At 35.7% G+C, this 14819-nt stretch overlaps 1 protein-coding gene across 8 annotated transcripts in view; it reads right to left on the reverse strand.

Moving 5' to 3' along the window:
• The window catches only part of AKAP6 (A-kinase anchoring protein 6), a 616970-nt gene that overhangs the window by 179985 nt on the left and 422166 nt on the right, over positions 1 to 14819 (reverse strand). The window lies entirely within an intron of this gene.

The following is a 14819-nucleotide window of genomic DNA, read 5'->3' on the forward strand; positions in this document are numbered from 1 at the left end:
AAAAATGTTTTGAGAATCATGCTCCTTAATAGTAATACTAAAACCATGGTTTGTAGTTATATTCTTAGTTTCATAAATTCTGAATTTAAACATCAAAAATGAATATAAACACAAAAAGCAGATTCTATTTGAGACTATAAATCCCAATTTCATATTTCACTTTTTCTTAAAAACTATTTAATAAATTCCACACATTATTTTCTGCCTTGCATATCTGTGTGTAAAACTTCTGTTTTACGCATTTCAAATTATTATAGTGGTCCCTTTTTTAAAACATTACTACTACTTCCCCCTTCCTCTTTTCTTGGGCTTCCCCTTCAACACCACAAGAGTACACATACACACCAATTAACTGAGAGAAAGAAAGAAAAATAAAACTTGTGATAAATAAGCATTCTCAAATAAAATGATTCTAAACAGAAGTCATATCTAAAAATGTCTCACATGTGATGTCTTCTCTGTCAGGAGGTTAGTAAAATAACTCATTGTAGGTTCTCTGGAGACATGATTAATTCTTTATTTTGTCAGATTTCTTAAGTCTTTTCAAGCTGTTTTTCTTTAAGATAAATTTTATATAAAATATTTCCCCAATTCTGTAAACTTCACTCTTGGTCCATTAGTTCTTACTACCCAGGGTTTTCTAAAATTACTTCATGTCATTTTTATAGCATTATAATATTCCATTATATTCATATATCACACTTTGTTCGGCCATTCTTCAATTGTCTTAGATATATACATTCAGTTTCTAGTTATTTGCTTTTCTTTGTTTGCTTCTTTTATACCTTTTTATGGCTTCCTTCAGGATAAGGAAATATGTTTTGCTTGTTATTATTCCCTCTTCAGTTTTATCTTCTCTCTTAACTTTTCCTTCCCTATCCTGGTATGTTTTTCCTATGAGTCTGGTGCATTTCTATATCAAACTGTTAGTGACTTCATATGTGTGTGTGTCTGTATTGAATCATCCTTTGTTATTTTAAAATAAGTATAAAGTTCATTCTTACTCCTCTCTTTTCTTCCTCACCTTTCTAAGTCTATCTCAACTTCTGCTTTTGTATTTCAAAATTCCTTACATTATATCTTTGATTTTTTTCTTCAAAAATGCTTCAAATAAGTACTCTATTTCCTCAAATTTATATAGGTATATTATATTTGTTTTGGTTTTTTCCTCTTCTCAAATTTGTGGGGAAGGTATACTGGCCGTAAGCTTCTCTCTCTTACTTTTTGGGATACTGTTTTCCAAGATGTTTGTATAGCTACTAAGTCTTGTTGTGATTCTTCCTGCAGTTCTTTGAGAATTGAATTTCTTCTTTCTGGAAGTCTATAGAATTTTTTTCTTTTTGTAAACATGAGAGCTCTAGATATGGCTATGGACTTCCTGGGCCTTTCCTTTCAGGGATTCTTTCAAGAGAGAAGTAGTAATTTCTTTCTATCTTCACTTTGCCACATGGTTTGATTAGATCGATTTGACTTTTATTTATGATGTCTTGAAATATAGTGTCTGGGCTTTTATTTTTAATCATAGTTTTATAGTCCAATGATTATTAATTCTTTCTCCCCTTGACTAGAATTCCAGGACAATTGGTTTGAAATCAATTATCTTACATTTGCTACTGGTTCGGAATCTTTTGCTTTTGAACTAATATGCCTTGATTGAACTTATCCTGGATTTCCTGGGTTCTTGCACTAACCTCTACTTCCTGGAAATGAGCCTTTGAGGTTAAAGCAAAACGTTCAGAGCCTTCTCCAGTATCTCAGCTTAAAGCATAAAGGGCCTTGAGACCTCTGGTCCTGAATGGCCCTGGTCTGAACATTGTAGTACCTTCACACTAGCCTCTTCTGACTGGTGCTCTTGGGGCTCCCAAACTTGCTATTCTGGGGCTTTTCCAGGAGAGATCCCCATTCCTGATACCAAGAGATACCTAGTTTTGTAGACTACATGTTTCCCTTCCTCCATCATATTGGAATAAACTTTGCTTGGGGGGGGGTTCCCTTTCTTGTTGCCTAAGTGGTTCTGGTTAATCTTTCACATTCTGCAGAAATCTAGGGATAGAAAAAGTCACTTAACTGTAGCTCCCCACTGGATTTCCTGATTGTGTTTTGGTTAAGTAGAAACTTCAAGGTTTTGCTAGAGTAGACATAGGAAGAGCTGGGCAGTCAGACTGCTGTTCAGATAGCCATCTTGGCAAGGAGTCTGACATCTGTATTTTAATTCAAAAATCTAATTTTCTGGGACCATAAACCTGACTTGCAATCATCTTGAGCATTTTTCCATTTGCTGGGCATATAATTTTCTGAGATACAGATGATATAATTATTTAAACATTGAGTTTGTATATAGTGCAAGAACTATTCAGAATATAATGAAGATATAGTTTTCTAGGGAGATGAATAAAATCTTCATAAAAGCTTATATATAAAGCTTAAAAGTGCCTTATAGGTCTCCTACTACAAAGGCAAGAAAGCATAGTTTATCTGATAAGTCACTTGGAACATAGTCCACAAGATTTAGATTTAAATCATGCCTCAGATACTTATAAGTTGTATAACCTTGGATATTCACCTCTGTGGGCCTCAATTTCTTCATTTGTAAAAAAAGGGAGTTCTAAGGCTCTAAGATTCAACAGCCTCAAAAATCCCTTTCATCTCTAAATCTATGGTCCCATGAATTACCCTCATGTTGTTGCATGCAGGGTAAACCGAGGCACAGGAAAATGAAGTGGCTTGGTTTGGCAAAAAAAAAAAATCCACTTTTAGAACTGGGATTCAAACAGAGGTCCTAGAACTCAAATCTGACTCTTATCTTATACCAAGAAGGAACAGTGATGAAGAGGATAAGAATGATAATGATAGTTCATATTTATTAGGATCATAGATTTTGAGCTAGAAGGAACCAAAGAGTCCTTCTAGTCCCATAGCCTCATTTTACAGATGAGGGTACTAAGATCCAAGGAGATTGTGAATTACCCAAGATTTTATAAGTAGAAAGTGGAGAAAGTGGGATTGAAACCTAGGTCGTTTGCTTCTAGATCCATTGTTCTTATTGCTATATAGGAGGGCTCCCCTATCTGCAGAACCTGAAAAAAGTGAAAATCGAAACAGAAGGGACCTGGGGTGGGAGGACACACCATAGTAGGCAGGCTTCTGGAGCTTAGCAGGTGGACTTCTGGTATGCCAGGTTGACCATGGATGACTGAAACCATGGAAAGTGAAACTGTGGAGAAGGAAACTCTCCTTTGTTTTGAATTTCATAAAGTGGTTGATGTATACATATATGTTTTTATGTTTATATGTGTATATATAAAAGGGGGGCAGAAGTAGGGGAGAAGGGAAAGAGAAAGAAAAAAGCAATGAGAAGCATATGGTAAAGATTCTTCAGGGGATAATTCTCTTTCCACAAGTCATTTATTTCTATTCCTCAATTTACTTGATTAAAAATAGAAGAAAAAAATTCCCCCTATTTCCACACAAATCTTGATGGTCTTTTAGTAGACTACTAATTTCTTAAATTGCCAGCTAAAAATGAAATCAGAATGGAAAATATAGTCGAAAAATACATTCTTAGGTTTATAAAAAAGAAAAGCTGTTATAAATAAAAAGGAAATACCGGATTATTGAATTAAAGAAAATTCACCTGAAATAAAATTTAAAAGCAAAAAGGTCTTCCCTCAATATATTTAAAATCGTTACTGACTTAGCAGGCAGTACATTACTCTATCAAACACTAAGAAATTCTTTTCTACTTCCTTTTGGTCAAAGTTGTACAAAAGCTTGACTTAAAAACACCTGGCTTAAGACTACAAAACCTACCATGGCCAAGAAAACCTGTATGTAAAATTTGTAGCAAATATATACATACACACACATATATATGTACACTTACATATACATGCTAGTATGTGGAATTTCTGGAGTCTTCATTCCCTATGCAGAAATCTAATAAACTGAAAAGGTCAATTGCAACTGCAGTTATAATACATATCATTTCATGGTTCCCCTTATGCCTGCCTATTTTTATAGGACTATATCTATGGATCGCTATAACATGTTTTGATGGATGTGTGGTCTCACTGGTGTCTCTTCTCTCCAACGGAGCAGATTATAATTCATCCTTGCCTTCTCCTTTTTTGTAATTCTTGTACAAATCTTCCCATAAAATCTCCAAAAGGAAGGTCCAGCCAACATGCTGAGGACCCTCATCTAGGTCTCTTGACAGTATAATATACATTTAGAAAATGCACAGTAAAGATAGCACATCATTGTGCATGGATTATTTTGCATCAGTGCATGCTACATTTATATTAGAAGGGAATGGAAATTCACAGCTAATCAATAGTTTTAGTTTAATAAAAGGTTAACCTCCTTATAGAATTATTACTATGTACCGCTATATCTGAGTCATTCTTGGATGGCTCTTGCTATGCATTTTCTGAGTCTAGGAAGAATACACACACACACACACACACACACACACACACACACACACAGAGCCTTTTTAGTATTTACGTAGGTATTGGAGAGAGACAATGATGGAAAAAAAAAGATGCATGAATTTGCTTTTGAACGTATTAGATTTCTGCATAGGGAATGAAGACCCTGGAAATCCCACACTAAGCCCACATCTACTTTCCAAAACAATGTTCTTTCTGTATAACAAAAGGAAAGGTTTATAAAGTTTATGTGCCATTGGAGCAGATAATTTTTAAAAGGCTATGTTCTTAATGCCTCAGAATGAAGGATTTCACAGTGGGAGCAGAGAGTCTTGGGGGCACGGCACCCCAGATAACCTCACCCACATACTTTTCTCCAACAATGCCTTTCTGTATGTAAACAGAAGCAAAGAAGGGGTTAGATAGCTTTTGTAGTTAGTCTTAAATAGTTAGCTTTTCTTCAATGGGCTGTTAAATTGCTGCACAATGAACAGCCTTCAGCACCCTAAGGAGCTCAAACAAAAGCGATCAGGCAAGTTCACCTACACCCACTTCCTAAAACAATACTCGTTGTTCACCAAGCAATTCCTATGGGTAAAATTATGATTTGTGGAGCCCAGAGCAAGAACTCAGGTGGGGTCTTTGGAATCTGGAGTCAAGGGTAGGTGAATGAGTATTCGGTCTCTAGGACTTGGGGAGATAGGAAAGCATGACCTAAAGTTTGTACTCAAATACATATCAGAGACTACATAGGCATTTGGAGAGATCGAAGCACACACAAAGTTCAAAATAGCTTATGGCATATCTTCCCAAAATTTGGCTTTTCTTCTTGTGTTGACATCTTTCTACTTAAGAAGCAGCATCTACTCAGCTAGATAAGAACATGTTTATAAATAGACATCTCTCTCATTCTTTAACACTTTCCATGAGTGGATAGAGAATTAGAGCAACTGATGAAAGAGAGGTAGATAATCATATTCAAGGGAAGGATTGGAAAATTGACATTTTTTTTGGCTTCCCATAAAGAATGAATGTGATTCTTTCCTTATATACTATAGTCCCATATTTTTTTTCAACCTGTGCCTCGGTTTTTTTATACCTATGTACACAATTCCATCAAGAATCTTATTTGAACATTCTGTGGTAATTCAGTAGTTTTTGGTTGTGTCTGACTGTGACCCCATTTAGGGTTTTTATCACAAAGATACTGCAGTGGTTTGCCATTTCTTTCTTCAGATCATTTTATAGATGAGGAAACTGAAGCAAACAAGGTTAAGTGATTTGCCTAGTGTCCCAGAAAATCTGAGGTCAGATTTGAACTAGGAAGATGAATTTTCCTGCTCCAGGGGACAAAGAGAACAAGCCTAATCCCTCTTTCATGGGACCGTCCTTTAAATACTTGAAGAGATCTATCATGTCTATGTTACCCCAGAGTCTTCTCCAGGCTCAGTACCTTCAACAGATCCTCATGTCATGAATTCAAAGTGTTCCCGCATTTCCTTTATAAAAATACCTTCTAATGTCTCACTATCCTTCTTCAACTGTAATTCCCTGAAATAAACACAATATTCCAGGTGAGGTGTGATGGGACCAGGGTAGAGAGGGGCTATAGCTTTCTGAACAGCACCCAAGATCATAGTAGTTTAGAAGTAGATGGCTAGTTTGATAGCCTGCTATAACTGAGGCTTTTTTCTAGATTAAAAGACTGAGATCCCTAGAGATAGTTTACTTGATCAAGGTCGCAGAGGTGGGAATTAGCAAAGCCTAAATTCTAACTGAGGACCATTGAGTTTAAAGAAATGCCTTTATATATATATATATATATATATATATATATATATATATATATATATATATATATATATATATATATATATATAGTATCTCTATTCCCAGCATTGTTGTGTTGTGCAAACTAATCTGGGAAAATAATTTCTCCCTTCAGGAAAGCATTGCTGCCTCTTCCAAGAATCTCATGTATGCCTATGCAGACCATAGCTCAGCTTCCCAGGCACCTGCTCAGGCTATTGCAGTGATCAGCTCCATACCCATTCACGGATCACCACCAGAGGGCAGAGTGTGATATACTTATGGAGCAGAGAGTGGTGTGTTTGCCATTGACATTTGCCATCATCAAGTGAATTGCTCTCATTCCTGCCAACAGGCAGTTGGGTGGTAAAGTGGATACCACACTGGGGCTGGAGTCAGGAAAATTTTGTTAAAACTAACCTCAGACACTTATTGGATGCATGAGCCTGGGCAAGTCATTTCACCTCTGTTTGCATCAGTCTCTTCAACTATAAAATGGAAATAATAGTAGGTTGGTTGTGGACCTACTAATTATTAGGACCTACTAATAGTAGGTCCAAGGTTGGTGGTGAGAATCAAATAAGAAAATATATGGAAAGTGTCTAGCAAAGTGCTTGGCATATAGAAGTGAGTTAATAAAAACTGGTTTCTTTCCTTCATTCCTTTCTTCCTCTCAAAACCAACAAGCACAAGAAGCACATCTCTGTGTAAACTCATCCTCTACAGCAAGATGAATCATACTAGCTTCTTCCCTCTCAATCCCTTCCATGTTGAAACACCATATTCTTGAGAACAGGGATCCCTTCCCTAATCCTAATTTATCTTTTCTAACCCCTATTTACCTCAACCCTACCCTCTACTATGCCATTCCAATTCAACCTGTCTCTTCTAATGTGTCCTCTGTAATTTTCATTCTTTAATTAATTTCCTCAAATTTCAGACCTCTTCTTCTCAAAGTCCTTCAAACCACATTGTGCTCCCAAAGACATGACTTCTCCTACATAGAATTTTATTTTTTATGACCTCCTCCAGCATTGGCTATACTTCCTCTCGTATTCCACATTAATTAGCATTGGTGGAGTCAGGATACTCTTTACTTTTCATTGCCTTTCTAGACTCTCTTCATGCTTCCATACCTCACATTCCTCTTTTCCTTTAAGGTTTACTTTGTCGAAATCTGTCACTTGATCTGGGTCTTAGTTGCAGCCAACAACTAGTTTTGTGTTCATTGTCCATCTTTTTTCCTTTTCTTTTTTTATATTATTTTTTAAAATTTTTATTTAGACCATTTTCCATGATTCCATGATTCATAATTCTTCCTCTTCCCCCACTCTCTCTTCCCCTCTCCCAAAGCTGACAAACAGTTCCACTGGGTTATACATGTATCATTGTTCAAAACATATTTCTATGTTATTCATATTTGCAGTAGAGTTTTTTTTAACATCAAAACCCTAATCACATCCATATCATACTATGTGATCAAGCATAAATTTTTCTAATGCATTTCTGGTTTCACAGTTCTTTCTCTGGATGTGGATAGCGTTCTTTCTCACAAGTTCCTCTGGATTGTCCTGGGTCCTTGCATTGCTGCTGGTAGAAAAGTCTATTACATTCAATTGTGTCATAGTGTTTCCATCTCTGTGTACAATTTTCTTCTGGTTCTGCTCTTTTTGCTCTGTACTAATTCCTGGAGGTTATTCCAGTTCACATGGAATTCCTCCATTTCTTTATTCCTTTCAGCACAATAATATTCCATCACCAACATATATCACAATTTATTCATCCATTTTCCAATCAATGGACACCCCCTCATTTTCCAATTTTTTTTTTGCCACCACAAAGAGCATGGCTATGAATATTTTTGTACAAGTCTTTTTCCTTATTATCTCTTTGGGGTACAAACCCAACAGTGGTATGGTTGGGTCAAAGGATAGGCATTCATTTAAATCCCTTTGCACATAGTTCCAAATTCCCCTCCAGAATGGTTGGATCAATTCACAAATCCACCAACAGTGTATTAGTGTCCCAATTTTGCCATATCCCCTCCAACATTTATCACTTTCCTTTGCTGTCATATTAGTCAATCTGCTAGATGTAAGGTGGTAACTCAGAGTTGTTTTAATTTGGGTTTCTCTAATCAAGATGGATTTAGAACACTTTTTCATGTGCTTGTTGATAGTTTTGATTTCATCATGTGAAAACTATCTATTCATATCCCTTGATAATTTGTTGATTGGGGAATGGCTTGGTTTTTTTTGCAAGTTTGACTTAGTTCCTTATATATTTGGGAAATTAAATCTTTGTCAGAGAATTTTGTTACAAAAATGTTTTCCCAGTTTGTTGCTTTCACTCTAATTCTGGTTGCATTGGTTTTCTTTGTACAAAACCTTTTGAATTTGATATAATTAAAGTCATTCATTTTACATTTTTCAATATTCTCTATCTTTTGCTTGGTCTTAAATTCCTTCCTTTCCCACAGATCTGACAGGTATACTAATCTATGTTCACCTAATTTATTTATGTCTCTTTACATCTTGTTCATCTTTTTTCACTGATTTTTGTTCCTAGCTTAAAATCTTTCTCTCTACCCCAACTCTTGCCTCTAAACAAAAATATGTTAATACCCATGACCATACCATAATCTTCCAATTTCTCAGTTACCTCAAATCTTACATACTACTCTTCTATTCTCTCTCAGGTCTAACCAGAGATGGTCATAACCTTGACCTTGCCAACACCCACAAGCATGTTTCACCTTTCATAATCAAAAATTCCTAAATTATTTAATTAGTTCTTAACTTCCTATCATTCTTCCTCTCATGTTGTTCTCTAAAATCTCTTCTTCATCTAAATGAAACCTAATCCCTCCATAAGACATTGTTCTCCTGCACTATCACAGCTGCTATAATTGGGCTTAGTTTCTTTCCTAACATCAACCATATAATTAACGAATTCAACTCAATGTTTTCTATTCTCAAATCTCTTTTCCTCTTTTCCTATCAACATTCATAACTTGCCAAATTCTAACTTTAGATCTCATTGACCAGAAGATTGCTCATTTCTTCTCATGTGGTACTGAAGGGAGGTAGATGAAATTCATGAAACAAAGTTAACAGCATCCAATTTGTTATCTAACTGATTCAGGTCTATACTATGGGAATACAATCCTTCTGCTCCTCCCTCAGTGAGTCTCTATCCCACATTCCACAGAGACTATTCTAAACTCTACTTCCTTCAAGCCTCTCTTGGCTTCTTGGTTGAAGATCCCCCCCCCAATTTGTTTTTTGTTTTTAAAGTAGAGACCATTTAATATGAACTTCTTCTACTCTCAAAGTTCCTTGGAATCATCCACCATTTTCTCCTTCTTATTCTTTTATTAGGAGGTAATCTTCATCCTTACTAAGGCCATATTCTCCCATATCATCCAGCATCTTGACTCTCTATGTATTTCTGTATTTGTTCTTGTCTTTCATACCCAATATTTCTGTCTTATGGTTCCTCCTTTACTGCCTACAAACTTGCTTAAGTTTCCCCCAATGCTATACAATCCTCCCTGCAATCTAGCTTCCATGTTGTCATTTAATCAAAACTGCTCTCTCCAAAATGATCAGTGATAAGGAGTCAGTCTGATACAATGGGAAGAGCACCCATTTGGGAATCAAAAGACAAGTTTAAAATTTACCTCTAACACTTACTACTTGTGTGACCTTAAATATGTCACTACCATTCTGGTCCTCACATTTCCTCATTTGAAAAACAAAAACGTTTGATTAAGTGGATGTCCCTGACATCCCTTCAGTCCCAAATAGCTGTTGCTTAAATCTTATAACTTTTTCTCAGTTCTCAATTTTTTTTTACCTTTCTGTAGCAGCTGATACTATAGATGTTCCTTTCCTTCTGGATACTCTCTCTTCTTTGTATTTTCTTTATATCACTTTCTCTTGGTTTTCTTCCTCAGTCTCCTTTTCCTGGTTCATCATCCATATCATATTACCTAACTGTTGGTGTTTCTCAAGGTTCTATCCTGAGTCCTCTACTATTCTTGTTCTATGCTTTATGCTCTCCTAGTGACCCTTAGTAGATTCCTTTGGTTTAATTATCATCTCTGTTCTGATGACTTTAAGATCTATACATCTATCCCTGGTTTCGTTCCCAAGCTCAACTCACAAATCTCTCACGATCTATTGAATGTTCTCCTTGGGACATCTCACAGGCCTTTCAAACTCAACATGCTCAAAACAGAATTCATTCTTTCCCCTATGAAGTCACTTCTTTTTCTGAGTTCTCATTTTTGGAAAGGGCACCATTATTCTTCTAGTCACCAAGATTAAAACCTAAGAATTACCCTCAGTTCATTATATACCCTCACTTCATATATTTAATCAGTTTTCATATATTTTCCTTTATATCTCTACAACATCTCATATCTAACACCAACAGGGCCACTCAAATCACCATTTACCTTCATTCCATTTGAAATGATCTACAAATTACTTTCCTTATCTCATGTCTCCAAATTCTAAACTACCTTCTATACAGTTGCCAAAGTGGCTTTCCTAAAGTATAAGCCTGATTGTATTATTATTCCCCTATTCAACAAATTCCCATAGATCTTATTTGCCTTCAGCAATAAATATAAATAATTGTAAGGGTAGCTAGGTAGAATAGCAGGCAAAATGGGCTTGAAATCAGGAAGGCTTATCTTTATGAATTCAAATTTAGCCTCCGACATAGATTAGCTGTGTGAACCTGAGCAAGTCACTTAACTGTTTACCTTAGTTTCCTCATCTATAAAATGATCTGGAGTGTTGAATTATGTGTCACATAATTCAACAATTAGGCTCATTTTGTTAAAGCCCTAGGTCCATGAAAAAGACAAAAATTAAATGGTCCCTCTCCTCAAAGCACTTACATGTTACTAAGGAGAAATAATATATACAAATAAATCAATAAATGTAAAATATATGCAAAATAAATACAAAGTAATTTTAGTGTGAGAGGGAAATCATTTCACTTTTCAATATCCAGTGTCTCTCTTTATTATCTATAGGACAAAAGGGGAGTTTTCCTGTCTTTGGCATTTAATTTTCTCATAACCTAACTCCAAACTATTATTTCAGCTTTAATGCATATTATTCCCCTTCATATCCTGTATAATCAAATCACACTAGTTCCTTTGCCATTCCTCATACAAAACACATGTTTCTTATCTCTTGGCTTTTTAACTGGTGTTCCCCATGGTTGGAACTTTACCTCTTAGACTCCCTACCCTCCTTTAAAAGTTAGTTAAAGCTTCTCTGGAAAGCCTTTGTTAGTGCCCTCTGCCACAAATCACTTTATATCTATTTGCACATTTCATATATGTACATTTTGTCTCCTCTAATAGAATGTAAGCTTCTTATTATCAGGCACTGTTTCACTTTTGACTCCTTTCTCAATACCTAGTATAGTACCTGTCCCCTTAACTAGTGCTTGGTGTTTGATTATAATGGTGTAAAATAGATAGGGTTAGATATGATTTATTCATGTCTGTAGCTTTTATAGATTCTTTTATACTTAAGTTATATTTATATTTAAGTTATATATATATATATATATATATATTTAAGAACAAATGAAGCCTTCAGAAATGTGAGGGTTGCAGGAATTCCAATTTTGGAGCACAACTGTAAGATCAATAGAATGATTCAGAATGATCTACTAAAAAGAATTGTATCTAGGGGAAAAGAAACCATTAAGCCAAACTTTCCTGGACATATTTTAAAAGGTGGCTTTGGCTATTCAAAGTATTCCTCAACTGCTCTTAACTTCCAAGCAGGAAAGGATAAGCACGGTTAATTAAATTATTATAGCTAGACTATTAATTTAAATCAAACTCAAAGTAAAATATTGTAGGGCTCCTTTATCCATGGTTTTGCTTTCTGTGGTTTCAGTTATCCACAATCAACCTGAAGCACTGGAGGTCTGCCTGCAAAGGGCCAGAAGTTTGTTCACAAAAGTATAAGAAATGTACCTGCATCAGTGGGCAGTGGTCTGCCTCCAATCAGTCTTTTCTCTTCCCACTTTCACTTTTTTTGGAGGGATCAAGGCAGTAGAGGGGCAGGAGCAGGGAGAGAAATCACATATATGTGGGGGTCAGCAGGTATCTGCTTATATCTGTGACCTCTGCCAACCAAGGTAGTTCTTGGTACATATCCCCTGAGGATATATGGGCTCTACTGTAGTTGTACTTTGATGTGTTCTCTCTCTATTTTGAAAGCATAATATAATGGAAATAATATTGGACTTAAGGTCAAGAAAAATCTGGATTCAAATACTTTTGAAATTTATTCACTTTGTGATCCTGAATAAGCAATTTGATTCTGTTTTCTTCAGGCAAGTCTCTAGGACTCATCTTCTAACCCTTACAGTGGTGCATTGATGGTAGAAATACCATATGAAGAATACTCTTGATAAAGAAATCACAGATCCTTCAAGTACTCCAGTAAATATACTTTGCAGTATATTGGAATCCTTTGTCTATTCACTCTGTAAAATGCCCATTTCATAACTTTCTTTCAATATTTAAAATTTTTCAATTTAATTTCAAATTTCAAAATTTTAAATATCTCTAATTTAATACTTTCTTTAGAAAGGTAAAAGCAATGGTGACTTAGGAATACAATACCATGGATGATCGATTCACTTTATGTATAACATAGATACTGGGGATATATCATAGGCATAAAATTATTTTTTTATCATATGACTTTGGACAAGTCACTCAATCTCCCTAAACCTGCCATGTCTCTTGTGCAAGTCATCTTCAGCTCATGTCTGAACCATTGCAATAGCTTACTGGTGTGTTTGCCTGCCCTCAAGTCTTTCCCGATTTCAATCAATTCTCAATTCAACCTCTGAAAGTGTTTTTCCTAAAATTCAGGTCCCATTATCCCACCTACCCGTCCCTTCTCAAAAAACTCTAGTGACTTTCTATTGCTTCCAGGAACAAATTCAAAATCTCTGTTTGGCATTCAAAGACTTTCATAATCTAGCCTCTTCCTACTTTTCTAGTCTTATTTCCCACCACAGAATCTTTGATCCAGGGACCCTGCCCTTCTGGCTGTATTGCAAAAAAGACACTCCATCTCTTAGCTCAAGGTATTTTCTCTGGTTGTTTCCCATGCCTGGAGTTCTCTCCCTCCTCTGCTCAGTTACTGAATTCTCTGGTTCCCTTTAAGCCTCAACTAAAATCTCATCTTCTAAAGGAAGCCTTGCCTAACCCTTTTTAATTCTAGCATTTTCCTCCTTTTAATTATTTCCTATTTTTCCTGTATATAACTTGCTTTGTATATATTTGTTTTGCAGGTTGTGTTCTCCATTACATTGTAAGTTCCTTGAGAGTAAGGATTATCTTTTATCTTTTTTTTCTATTCTCACCATGTCGTGAAGTGCCTGGCACTTAAAAAATATTTATGGATTGATCTGATTTTCCTCATCTGTAAAATGAGGGACTTGGATTGTCTGAAGTTTACAATCTGTTCCAGTCCTAAATATATGATCCTATTAAAATACTATGTATAAGGGAAATATGATGGTTGTCTTTTCCATAGAATCACTCATAATTGTATCAGTTAAAATACTGGCTTAAATTTATTTTAAGCTTTAAAAGTTCTTCACTGGATATCATTCCATTTTATACGTGTTCCTTCCTCTTACTGGAATATGAGCTCCTTGAGGACAGGGTTGTTGTATTGTTGTATTGTGTTGTATTGCCATCGTTTGGCATACTGCCTGGTAAAAAGTAAGTGATTAAAGAAGTGTTGCTTGTGTGTTTGCTCCATTCATTCAGTTAAAAGAAACTTGGGTGTGAGGAAATATATATACTGAGTCATGAAGGGACCTAGAGGTTCCAGGAAGTAAAAGTGAAAAGGAAAAATATTACAAACAGAGAGATGGACTCCAGTACAATGATCCAGGGTCAGACAATGAAATGCCAAGTAGGACAGTTTGGCAATGTCTTGGAAGACAACCAATAAATGCCCACATTTGTGGCATTTGCTACAGATTTTACAGAGCACAAGTCCCTCAAGAGCATTCTGATTCAAGTTGGCTTGAAATAGCTCTGAATGGGTAGCCGAGAGTCGGAAAGATGCTGTAACCAATTATTAATTATCTGAGTCATTTAAGAAAATTATTTCTAAGCAGATGTTTCTCAAAGTTTCCAACAAGGTTCTGGATTTTTTTAAAGGGTCTTAAAAAGGCCTTCAAATAGCTCAGAAAGTAAAAGGGCATGGGAGGCAGATAAACCAGAAATGTGTGAATATGTCAAGCTTTATAATCCAAGGATTGTGTAATCCAGAGTAAGGTTCCTGTTTGAGAACACAAAAACCTATCTCCTACAAGTAGAGTGGAGCCAAAAAAAAAAAAGAAAGAAAAGAAAAGAATGACTGAATGATACAAGGAAGATCTGGTTTTGATGGCAAGAATTTATAAAGCATTCACATTTTTCAATCCAGTATTTGTGTGTGTGTGTGTGTGTGTGTGTGTGTGTGTGTGTGTGTGTGTGTGTGTGTGGAAAGGGGAAGGAAGGGGAATACC

Source organism: Monodelphis domestica, chromosome 1 (assembly GCF_027887165.1).
Source record: "Monodelphis domestica isolate mMonDom1 chromosome 1, mMonDom1.pri, whole genome shotgun sequence".
Lineage (NCBI taxonomy): Eukaryota > Metazoa > Chordata > Mammalia > Didelphimorphia > Didelphidae > Monodelphis > Monodelphis domestica.